The 12,340-nt window shown below is 52.8% G+C and overlaps 1 long non-coding RNA gene across 1 annotated transcript; it reads right to left on the minus strand.

Annotated features, from left to right (window-relative positions):
- Window positions 1–527: 527 nt before the first annotated feature.
- On the minus strand, window positions 528–11,651 carry LOC118529854 (uncharacterized). The gene is made up of 3 exons (XR_004914341.2): window positions 11,456–11,651; window positions 2,325–2,483; window positions 528–726 (listed from the first exon to the last, which is right to left on the minus strand). It is a non-coding gene; the product is annotated as an uncharacterized LOC118529854 (long non-coding RNA).
- Window positions 11,652–12,340: the final 689 nt, after the last annotated feature.

The following is a 12,340-nucleotide window of genomic DNA, read 5'->3' on the forward strand; positions in this document are numbered from 1 at the left end:
CGGCCCAGCATCCCACCCATCTTCCCACTCTGGTCCAACCTCCTCACCGTAGCCAGAGACACATTTTGGACACACTGTTCTGATCACACTCCTCCTCTCCTCAAAACCATTCCATGGCTCCCCAGCACCCTCAGGGGAAAGCCCAAGCTCCCTAGCCTGGTGTTCAAGGCCCTTCTCCGTGTTCTGCTGGTGGCTGCCTCCTGCAGACCTGCTGAGCCCTGTGCTCCAGCCATCCATCCTGGCTGGAGACAGACTCCCGCCCGGCCTCCCACCTCCAGGCTTCGGCCCCCAGCTCCCTCCACCCAAGGCTTTTTTTCTCCTTCTCCCCCGTCTGCTTGGCAAACACCCACCCATTCTTCGAGGAACATGTCCCCAGAGATTTCCCTGTAAAGAGTCTTGGCCCCTCCCTCACTCTGTGCCCTCTCCCATTGTACCCTGTATTGACCTTGATCTGAGCCCCTGTGACACAAAGCTGACAGCCCCCTACCCAGCCTGGGACCCCCTCAGCCCAGGGACAAGGTGTTGTTGGGCTGGGAGGAGAGGGAAGCAAGGGAGGCAGGCAGGGAGGGAAGGGAGAGGAAAGGATTTATTTCAGGTTCCTGCTCAGTGCCTCCTCCCCCAGGAAGACAGGCAGATGGCCCCTTGCTCGCGGTTCTGCTGGTGTGGTCACAGATACTCAGGTTCACACCGTCTGGAAGGTCAGAGCGCAAGGCCTTGGAGAGCGTTCTGTAGATGGGGAAAATGAGGCGCAGGCATGAGCAGGCCCCACTGAGCGTCATTCTGCCAGATTGGAGCAGAGCCAGAATTTAAACTCCCATCTCTCTGACCCCAAACCCCATGCCGTTTCCCTGCTCCCACTGCCTGATGTTGGCTCCTCTGGGTCCTGGGAGCACATCACAAAGGGGCCTCACTGACCTGGGAGCCCCGGGCCACAGGTCCCAGCTCGATGGGGCCAGCAGGAGCCTGGGAGTGGGTGGTGGGGAAGGGGCCTGAGCCTTGTGGGGCACGCACTCCGGGCTGACCCCTTTCCATCTCACTCCAGCTCAGCCGGCAAGGGCTATTTATGCTCGGAGCCCCTGATCATGGCCCTCACCACACTGTCTCCAGAGCCAGGCCTCTGGGGCTTGAATCCCAGCTCTGGGAACTTGGGCGAATGCTGTCATCTCCCAGTTCCCCAGGCTTCCTCTTCTTGGAAAAGGAAATGTTAACAAGGTTACTTTAAGAGCCCTGTGTGATTTCAAGGAGCTGATAGGAGTCAATCACTCAGCAAGAGAGTAAAGGACCCCCAGGCCCTTCGGGACGCTGGGATTCCCTTCTTCCCCACCCCATCCCAGCCCCCCACGCCCCCACCCCCACCCCCGGGGCAGGGCACGGGTGTGGGGGCCAGGGGCTGCCCCCCTTCGCCTCTGCTTTGTGTCTTCCCAGGGCTGGCTCATCCAGGGCTGCGTGGCAGGCGTGTTTACATTCCCAAGTACCCCAGACGACAGCAGCCACTGATAAGGATGTCTCTGGTCTGGGAGCCTCCGCAGAGACTTTATCTCCCTAGATAGAGCTGGTCGTCGGGCTTGGGGGAGGAGCGGCCTTTCTCAGAGCAGCCTCCAAGCCCACTCACAGGTGTGGCTGAGCCCACTTGCCTCTGGCCGGGTTTCCCTGTCCATCCTTCTGGATCCTGCCTGCTGTGCCCTCCGTTCCCTCTCTCAAGCACCCTTGACCGGATCCTGCCAAACCTGCCCAGTCCCACTCCTCTTCCTCCCGGATCTCCATTAATCTGTGAGCAACCTGAGGGCTGTGCCTCCGGGGGACCCATTCCTGCAGGGAGCGGGGCTTCTCACACTTACTGCAACCAGAACTGACCCGTTTTTCAGCCTCCCTGAACCATACTCCTCCCCCTCTCCCTCGACCAAGTCAGGGACTGGAGCCACATCTCATCCTTCCTCCCCAGCCTCACAGGCCTGCACCCACCTAAGGAGCCCTCGTTATTCATCCCCCAGACTCCTGGAACGTACTGTGATAATTCCCATCTGACACAGAGGAAACTGAGCGTCACAGAGGGTGGTGCAAGTGACAGAGCTGGGCTCGGCAGGGGGCAGAGGACTGACTCCAGGTTCTGCCTGCAGGGGTGGGAGTGGGACAAGGGAGGGGCTTGCCTACCCCTGGCTGGGGTGACTCAGAGGGCTGCAGGGGACGGGGAAGGCTGTTTTCCTTACCCAGTGCTATGTATCCAAAACTTAAGTGCTGGAAACAATGACATTGATTTTGTTCTCAAATCTGCATGTGGGCAGGGCAGACAGGGGAGAGTTCATCTCTGCTGCACCTGACATTACCTGGGATGGTTGCAGTCAGGAGCAGGAACCATTTGGAGAGTCGTCCATGCCTATGTCCAGCACTGAAGTTGGCCTTGGCTGAGGCCTTAACTGAGGCTGTTGGCCAGGGCACCTCAGGAGGCCTCTCCCTGTGGCCTGGGCTTCCTCACAACATGGCTGCTGGATTCCAGAGAGAGACACAGACAGACAGACAGGTAGAAGCTGTATCACCTTTTAAGATTTAGCCTGGGAAGTTATGTAATGTCCTAGTCTGCTCACGGAGGCAGTCACAAAGTTAGAAGGGGAGGGGCAATAACCTCCATCTCTTGCTGGAGAATGACAAGGCTCCAGTATGTGGAATTGGGAAAGACTCCTGAGGCCACGTTTTGGAGAGTATGCTCTGCCACGGGGACCTCCTCCCCTGTGCGGCTCCAAATGTCCTGTTCTTGCCCCTGCACCGGCTGTCCCTAGGCTCCAGATGAGGAAGGGGTGAGAGGGTGAGGGACTAAGAGCATGGGCTTTGCGATCAGAACAACTTGGGTTTTCACTGAAGACCTTTGACCTTAGGCAAGTCATGTCTCTGAGCCTCGATTTCCACATCTGTCCAGTGGGGTCATAACCTCTATATCACAGACTTTAAAAATAAACCAGGGAGATGATGTAATCTCTGCTTCCAGCCCAGCGCAGCCTCTGGCACGTCATACATGTGCCCAGAACACCCAGCCCTCCTCACACAGGACCTGCGTGTCTGTGGGCCCGAGCGGGCTATGGCTGCCTGGGGGATGGGCATTCTGCCACTCACCGAGGGGGAGCCCCCGGCTCCGGGTGGCCCTGGGCAGGCAACCACAGAACCACATGTGGGGTTTACCACGGCCTGGTTGAGCCCGGAAGAACAAGAAAACACATCTGATGACAGAGGGTGGGCCTCTGAAGTCAGGAGGGGGCCTCGGCTCTTTCCATCATCTCCAGGTCGATTCGAACAAAGTGGGAGAGCCCCCCAGGGCTGTTTCCTCATCTAAAATGAGGATGACTGTAGCCACAAGAGCCCGCCTTTGGGGGCTGCTTCCCGTGGGCCTGATGCAGATGGGACACCTCCTGGCATCAGCTCTGATGACTTCATGACTCTCGCTGTGAGGGAGGCTGGCAGGCAGAGGTGGCCCAGATAGAAGAGGGGGCAGGAGTAGAACCAGGCCGGTCCTTTACACCACTCTGCTCCCAGCCTCCCCAAAAGGACCAAAAGAAGTGTACAAGGACTAGCTGAGAGGATGGATGTGGGTATGGTTTTGAAACTGTAATCCAGAATGTAAACGGAGCAGGCCCAGGGACAACCTAGGCTTGGAGCTAGAACTGTGCTCCTGGAGCCTCTCCCGGCCTCCTCAACCCCAGCCCCCAGCCACGGGCCTCCTACTTACCCAGCTGCCTTCCACTGAGGGGGGCCTGCTAAGATGTTACGTTGGCTCTACGAAAGAAAGAAGGAAGGAAGGAAGGAAGGAGAAAAGAGAAAGAAAAAAAAAGAAAGAAAGAAAGAAGAAAGAAAGAAAGAAAGAAAGAAAGAAAGAAAGAAAGAAGAACGGAGGAAAGGAAAGAAAAAGAAAGAAAGAAGAAAGGAGGAAAGGAAAGAAAAAGAAAGAAAGAAACCGGCTCCGCAAACCATCAAGGGGTGGGGGCTGAGGCGCCAAGGAGGCAGCACTCCCCCGGGCTCACAGCGGCCCCTGAGGCCCCACATGTCCCAACCCCCTCAGCAGCCTGGTCCGCAGCAGCCTGCTTCCTCACTCACATGGGACCTCTGACAATCGTATTTCTCAGGCCCAGGAAACCACGTTCCTGGAAGAGCCACCGGCCATGGTTAAGACTCAGAAGTTCTGTCATCGCCCAAGAGGAAAGCAAAGCACAGGGTAATGAGGGAACGTTCGCCTGTGCGCACCTGCAGTTATATGCACTCATCACGTGCGCATGTGCGCGCATCACACGCAAATCCACCTGCACACACACATCTGTAGATCTCCACGCAGGCACGTGTTCACAAAGGCACCTACAGAACACTTAGCCCACAGGCACCCGTACACCCACATCACACCTATCCATCCTCCCACATTAAGGTGCACCTCCGGAGTAATACGCACCCTGCACGAACATACATGTTCGTGCACCCACACCACGCACATGGATCAACATCAATGCACAGTGTGTATTTGTGCAAAAAAGCACAAATATGCACATATATATATATGCACACACACGTACCCGATCATCATACACTTCCATGGATAAACAGATACATATATTCAACACACTTGCATCGTGAGAACTAGTGTACAAGCAGTTCACACAATCACACCCATGCCCGTGCAAATATCAGTACGCAGACGTTCTGCATTTATACATATTCAGACACAATAACAGTCAACACAGGTACATAAGGCTCTGTATCTACATAACAACACATCCCAGCCGTCCACACACGCATGTGCAAGCACTCCTGCACGCACCTGCACACACACACACGCACACACACCCTTGCGTGCACAGGCGGAAGTTCCCAAGGCCGCATGCCAGGTGTGCCACACGCTCTGTTGCTGAGCCATCCTGCAAAGATGCAGAGACACAAACACCTAGTTCCACTTCACCTGAAAACCCCCAGCCCCTGGGTGTGTGGGAGGGTGAACCAGACCGCCCTCCCTGCAGGGGGCACGACGGAAAGTATGACCCAAGTTGACTTTTGCAATAAGAGCAAAGGTGAGGGTTTTTTCCACCCTGTTACCTCACTGCGTCGGGGGTGACCAGGGTCACCACGGCTAACCCACCTCCCATCATCCCCTCAACCCTCAAGGCCGTTCAGGTCCAACATCAGAATTCCCTATCTTTAGTTTACTCAGCAATGAACTCACCGATGACTGACCCCACCGTGTGCCCGGCCCTGGGCCAAGCACTTGGGGCAGAGCTGGGCCTGGGCCCTCCTCACAGGGCTCACAGTCAGGAGGAGGGGTGGGGGAGCTCTAGGTCAAGTCCCTTAAAATGTATCCGCTTGATGGCCAATTTGCCAAGTGATCAATCTTTCAAAAGACTGGTTTGCTGAACACACCAAATTATCAATTTACTATTAATTGATATTATTTTTCTTTCTCTTCCGAAGTATACAAATATACAGCAATTTCATTTGATGCGTTGAAATTTGTTTTCATTTTGTCTTGTAACGGCATTTTAAGGAATGTTCGGATGTTCAAAAGCTAAGACTTAGGGAGTGGTTTGGTTTAATAAAGGCACTTAATTGTTATAATTGAAGCAGGGCATTCTGGGAGCTGGGTGGCATGGCGGGCCTCATGGACTGACCCCTGATCCCCAGATGCATGTGACCTGTACCTGGGTTCTCATCTGACTTCCCTGTGATCCTGGCCATGTCCCTTCTCCTCTCTGATTCTCAGCCGCCTCACATTCAAAGAGCTCATCTTTAGGGCCTTGCTGACATGTAATGAGACCCCGGAGCTCCCTGTGACCTCCAGCTCCCAGTGTGGCCTGGGTCAAGGCCCAGGAGCTGGAGAGGGTGCTGAGTCTGTTGGGGGTGGCCTCGCCCTGCTCAGAAGTCAAAACTGTAACAGTCAGCACTCACGCGTACTGTCTGAACCATGACATTTCTGGGTCCTGTCCCCCGCTCCAGGCAGAAGGGCTTAGTGTGCTGTGGGGGGCCGTGGGGGAGGAGCGTGGGGCTGCAAAGGGTGGGGCCCAACTGACTTTCCTTTCCTGGTAACACGCTCGCTAACCTCATTTCCTTTTTCTGAAAGGAAATGCCATTGACATCACACAACTGGATTTTCAGTGAGGCCAAATGAGAACTCATGACCCCCTTGCAGGCAAGAAGGATGCACGCATAGGCTGGGTCCAAGTCTGTCTGGGGTGAGCGCTCTCAATCACCTGCACCTCCCCACCCCCGTCTTCCCCTGATCTGCCCCTTTGCTCCTTCAGTGCAGAGATTACTTGCCATGCCCAGATTGTGGAGCCTTCCTGTCCTCGCTCACACTCCTCCCCCTATACGCACATTCCTGCCTAAGTTCACTCCGGCTCTGCCCCCATCCCCACCTTGGAGGGAACACCCCAAGTCTTCCTCTCCACTTCCCTACGAGCAGCAAAGACATTTTATTGTGGAAAACTCTAAGCACACACAAAAATGCACACCAAAAATGCATATTCCTTAGTCAGCTTCAACCCTTACCACCTCAAGGCCACTCTTGTTTTTCTGATATCCCCCAGCTCCTCCCCTACTGGATTATTTAGAGCAAATCCAAAACATCAAATGATTTTCCCCTGTCTTTCTCGTAAATGGTCTTTTAAAGTTGGTTTGTTCAAAATCAGGATCCAAACGAGGTCCGTACTTTTCACTTGGGTGCCGGGTCTCTTAAATCTCTTTTAATGTATAGGTTTCTCCTTCTTCTCTTATTTCTTCTCACATTTATTTGTTGAATAAACCAGGTTGTCTGTCCCCTATTCTCTTCTGTTTTCCAAATCCTGGACTTTCCCCACTGCATCCCCCATGGTGTTGTTTACCATATTCTTCAATCCCCTCCCTTTCCCACAAATTAGCAATTAGATCTAACCACTTGATTAGATTTGGATTCCAGGTTGTCCTATCCAAACCAAGGAGCAGGTCTTCTAGTCCAGGGTTGGGAGAGAAGGCTCTCGCCCTCTCCTGCCAGACACGTACACAGAAGCATGGAGCCCCCATTGCCACTGGCAGCCACCTCCACCCCGAGGAGAAGGTCGGCTATCATGGGGCCACGGGGGAGTCAGCTAAGGACAAGAGAGAACTAGAAAAGCCTGTGCTCTTCATGAGCCCAGGAGCTGCCTCTGGCGTCAGGGCCTCCCACTCTGGACTTGCGGTGGAAGGAGATTGATGTCTCTGTGGCTTACTGAGATGGTGGAGGCAACACAAGCAGGGGGAGCGGCAGGCAGAGGGAGAGGGAGAATCAGACTCCCCGCTGAGTGGGGAGCCTGACGCAGGGCTCGATCCCAGGAGCCTGGGACCATGACCTGAGCCAGAGTCAGATGCTTAACAGACTGAGCCGAGCCACCCAGGCACCCCCAGAGTCATTTATTCCATTTGGCTTTTGATTTTGGGGATTGTTTTGACTTTTATTTTGATTTAATCCTGTCCTATTTTTGTGTAAAGCACATACCGGGTTCTAAAGTGAATCTACAAAATGAGGCATATTCAGAGAGGTCTAGCTTCTGCCCCAATTCCCTTTACCATATTTCCTCTCCCATCCACTAAAGAACAAGTTTGACATTTTATTTTTTACACTTTAGCTGCTTGTTTTAATGAAAGAAAATATGCATTTTTGTTTATTCCCTTCTCTTCCTTTGATAAATGACAATGTACTATACACATTTTATTCCACTTTGCTTTTTCACTTAACGTTGTACCCTAGAGATGATATCATCACAGCTTCTTTGAGATCTTCCGCGTTCCCTTTTTAGATGCAGAGCCATCCATTGTGTGGTTAGCTAATCCCTACTGATGGGCATTTTGGTGGTTCCTAGAGTTTTCCTATTAGAACTATGGTGCTAATAGGGAATTGCTTTATGCATACTCTTGTGTAACTTTGCCAGTGTATCTTTGGGATAGATTTCTAGAAGGATATTTGCTGGGTCAAAGAGTAAACACACATGTAGTTTTGCTAGAAGTCACCAAATTTCCCTTCAAATAGGGCTTGCACTAATTTTGTATTCCTACCAGGTAATCTATAAGAATGTTTGTTTCCCCACAGTCCTGCCAACAAAGGGCATTGTCCAATTTGGGTGTTTTTGCCAATCTGAGAGATAAGATTTGGTAACTTGGTTTTAATTGGTATTTCTCTGATATGAACAAGTTTAAGTATCTTTTTGATATGTTTAGATTCCGATTCACTTTTGGGTCTCTAGTGCCTGGCTGGCTCAGATGAGGCTCTTAGGAGAGATTTCTAGAAGGAAGGAAGGAGCGAATGAACAAATCAATGAGGAAATCAAGTCATGAAGAGGTGGTCGACTTGCCCAAGGTTATGTGTCCAATTATCACCAGAGTTGGGACTAGAATTGATCTCTTTTTTCCCCTTCCTCTAGTTAATTTTTTTCCAGCTATAAAATGAGTAAACATTTACAGCAGAGGTTTTCAGACAATGGAATGAAGACAAGTTTATAGTAGAAATTTTGGAAAGTGCAGGGAAGTAAAAACCTAGGAAAAATTTTAATCTTCCCACCCCAGGTCAACCATTTTTAGCATTTTAGTCTATTTTCTCCCAATCTGTGTGCATTTTTTTCAGTTATGATCATACTACATGTATGGTCTCGTATTCTGTTCTTTTTCACTTAATGCTTTTTTGTGTTAAGAACAACTTGCAAAGATAATTTTAATGGCTGTACAATATTTCACTATCTGAATATATGTTAATGCATTTAACCTTTCTGTTACTGCTAGACTTCTAGATTGTTTCCAGATTTTTCCTATTATGAATAAATTCTGCTGTGTTCATCTTTGTTCACATTCTAGATTTTCCCCCTTAGGATTAATTCCTGGAAGTGGAGCTCCTAGAATCCCAGCACTGAGTTCCAAGTTCAGGGCTTTTCTTGGCTGCGCTCAGAGAGGACTGTTTGTTAAGATTTGCCCTTGTAATTTCCCAGAGCCCTGAGCCTGTCTTGGTTCTCAGTGTCTGTGCTCTTGAGTAGAGACATACTCACACCCAAGCCAGATCAGCAGATGGGTTGAACCTGGTGGAGGGTGCAGGCAGCCTGTGATGCTGAGTGGACGTGTCTCTGTTTTGGAAGCACTCACCATCCGGGGGAGCAGGCAGCTAGAGTCAGACCCTCCCACCCCGAGAAGGGCTCCAGCACAGCACCATTCAGAGATGGAGGGATCTGGGAAAGCTGCCCGGAAGAGGCATCAATTGAGTTTAGTGGTAAGGAATGTAGGTCTTATCTGACAGATGAGGTTGGGCAGTGGCCGATCCCGAGGGGCTTGTGAGCTAGGTTATAGATCCTGGATCTTGTCCGATAGGCAGTGAAGCAGGGGGATGACGGAGTCAGGTCTGTGTTAAGGACAATCCCTCTGGCTGCCGGGGAAGGGAACAGCAGGATTGCACGTGGGAACCGGACAGACCATTAGAATGAGGCCAACACTGAGGCAAGAGAGCCTGAAGCCGGAACCAGAGCAGTGGCCATAGGGATGGAAAGAGGATCGAGACAAGAGACACCAGGTATACAGCTGATACTCAAAACAGAAAGAGCTACGTCAGCTTAAAACCTTCCGATAGCCTATAGGAAAGACTCCTGGACTGAGAGTCAAAGTACCTGGGCTGTAATCATGTACAGTTTCTTGCTTGTATCTGGGTTCTCAGTTTCCGCTTTTGTACACCAAGGAATTTGCACTGGGTCATGTCTAAGGGCTCTCGTGTTCTGGAAACTCTATGATCTGAAGACTGCAAAGTGGCCATGGTCCCTGGAGAGGAGAAGAGGGAAAAAAACCAGAGGCTGAGCAGAAGGAGAAGCTGGGGCTGGGGTCTCGGGGTCCAGGCTCTCTGCCTCCCCGCCCCATCAATCTTGCAGCGTTAATGTCAGTGGGCTGGCCTGGGCTGAGGCCAGAGGCCAGCTGCCGAGAGGGAGGAATTGTCTCTGGCTCAAGGAACAGAGAGGAAAGAATGCAGAGCTTCCAAAAAGCCGCGAACAAGTCGTCAGCCCTGGCCGGGAGCCCAGAGGTTTCGCAACTGTCCTCCCGGCTTAAATATCCAGAGTGAGCCAACGTGGGGAGGGCGATGTGTGTCCCCTCTGTGCATCAGAAACTGTAAGGTGAGGAGGGGACGCTGGAGATGCCTTTGGCTGCAAGTAAGAGACAGCCTGCGTCCAACATCCCAGTAAGCCGCGGACACATCGATCTCCTCCCACCGCAAGTCCGGAGTGGGAGGCCCTGGCGCCAGAGGCAGCTCCTGGGCTCATGAAGAGCACAGGCTTTTCTAGTTCTCTCTTGTCCTTAGCTGGCTCCCCCGTGGCCCCATGATAGCCGACCCTCTCCTCGGGGTGGAGGTGGCTGCCAGTGGCACTGGGGGCTCCATGCTTCTGTGTACGTGTCTGGCAGGAGAGGGCGAGAGCCTTCTCTCCCAACCCTGGACTAGAAGACCTGCTCCTTGGTTTGGATAGGACACCTGGGTCATGTTTGCAATCAGTAATGGTCTCTGGGGGCCTGCCATGTGCGGACTGGCTTAGATGCATTGGGATCTTGGGTTAAACCCAGGGGTGGGGGCAACGAGCGGTATTGGGGTCCTATGAGGAAGAAAGAGAGAAATCGGTGCTGGATGGGCAACCAACACGTCCACATGGTGACGAGCTTCCACTACCCATCAGCTCATCTGATCCCTACTCAGCCCGGGGCTCGGCAGGACAGCCTTATCTCCAGATGAGCCCTGGGGTCACTGAGGTATAGACAAGTGAAAGGGCTCGCTTGGGTCACCCTGGGTAAGTGGCAGAGCCCAAACTGAGAAAAAGAAAGGCAGAGCAGACAAACCAAGCAGGCCTCAAACTGCCAGCCCTTGAGTCAAGCTGCTGACCCCGTTCCCTCAAGCCCGGGGCCCGCGGCCTCCTCTAGGCTCCCGCGGTGCCTGCCCACCAGCCACCCTCTGACTCAGAGCTCATGCAGCGCCGGGGGGCTGCCTCCCTCTTTAGCCCGAGCATGCACACTCTCGCTCATGGCGTCAGGCTTCCCAAGAGCTTCGGGAGCCAAGGCCAAGGGCGTGGGTTCAAATCCTGGCTTTGAACTTCTGAGTCTCCCTCCGTGCAGTGGGACCATGAACCCCACCTATGCCTCTTGGCATAACTGTTGGGTCAGATGACATGACTAACTGTAAAGTGCTATGGTGCCATCAGGTCTGTCTCCTGGTGAAAAAGGGTCCTTCCAAGGGTGTCATCTACACTGGAAGACACCAAGAGACAGGCAGCCGGAGAGACCCCTGAGACAGCCAGATGTGGATCCATTCAACCACAAATGCATAGTTCGATGTCATCTGATGGATGAGGAGATATGCCCAGAGAGGGGCAGTAATCCACGTAAGGGCACATAGGACTAGAACCCCGACCCCCCGGCTCCCAGGCCTGTCCTCCCTGCACCAGGCCCCCAGCACCGGCTGAGGCCCACTCACCAGCCCGGGGTGGGGATGCTGCAGCTGCAACACCGTCCCTGCTCACCAGCACGTCCCCATGTTTCTCGGGCACCAACCTTCAGGGTTCACTGAGGCGAGGCGACACTGCCCTTCGGGCGGCTTCCTGTTTGGGCCAAACAATGACTTTTGCCGGGACCTGGTGCCAACTGGCTGCAGCTGTTGCCAAGGCCTTGACTTCTGGCCTGCAGAAAGAGGAGATCCTGGCCCCCGGGGTCAGAGGCTGGCCTCCCCCGGCCAGGAACCCCACACTCGGAGGGGCCCCACTGAATTCAGTAATCCCTTCACGTACCGATCACACACACACGAGCACCTTCTGCTTGCCAGGCTTCATCTGGATGCCCAGGACACAGATACGTAAGGGCGAGAGTTGAACAATTCTACAAATATTTATCCCCTACCCATGAGGAGTAGGACGTTGTACAAGGTCCCGGTGATGCAGACATGAATAAGATGCACCCTAGAAACTCGCTGACTGACTCGTCTGCTTGTCCTCCCTGGCCTGTGCAAGAGCTCAGAGTTGGCTGTCAGTCATTTACCTGCTTGTGTGAATTAGTGAATGCAGCTCCTTCCTGAAATAATCTCTCAGGGCACATGGGGAAGGGGTCATAAGGGGTGTGGGTAAAAATAATAAAGATGAAATGTTTAGAATGACTTGTTTTCATGGGTGAGAAAAGCAAGACGCAGATATGTAAAGGGAGTTGCTAAGGAGGGGACGGAGCTAGGACCTTGACCCAGGTCTTTAGACTCTAAGCCTTGCACCCCAAGATGCTTCAGAGAGCTTCCAATCTCATTTGAGGATTCACAGGACTGGAGACGCTGGGGGCTGCCCCTGGGTACACGGCAGGATGCTTGCTGCTGAATACA

Source organism: Halichoerus grypus, chromosome 11 (genome assembly GCF_964656455.1).
Source record: "Halichoerus grypus chromosome 11, mHalGry1.hap1.1, whole genome shotgun sequence".
Lineage (NCBI taxonomy): Eukaryota > Metazoa > Chordata > Mammalia > Carnivora > Phocidae > Halichoerus > Halichoerus grypus.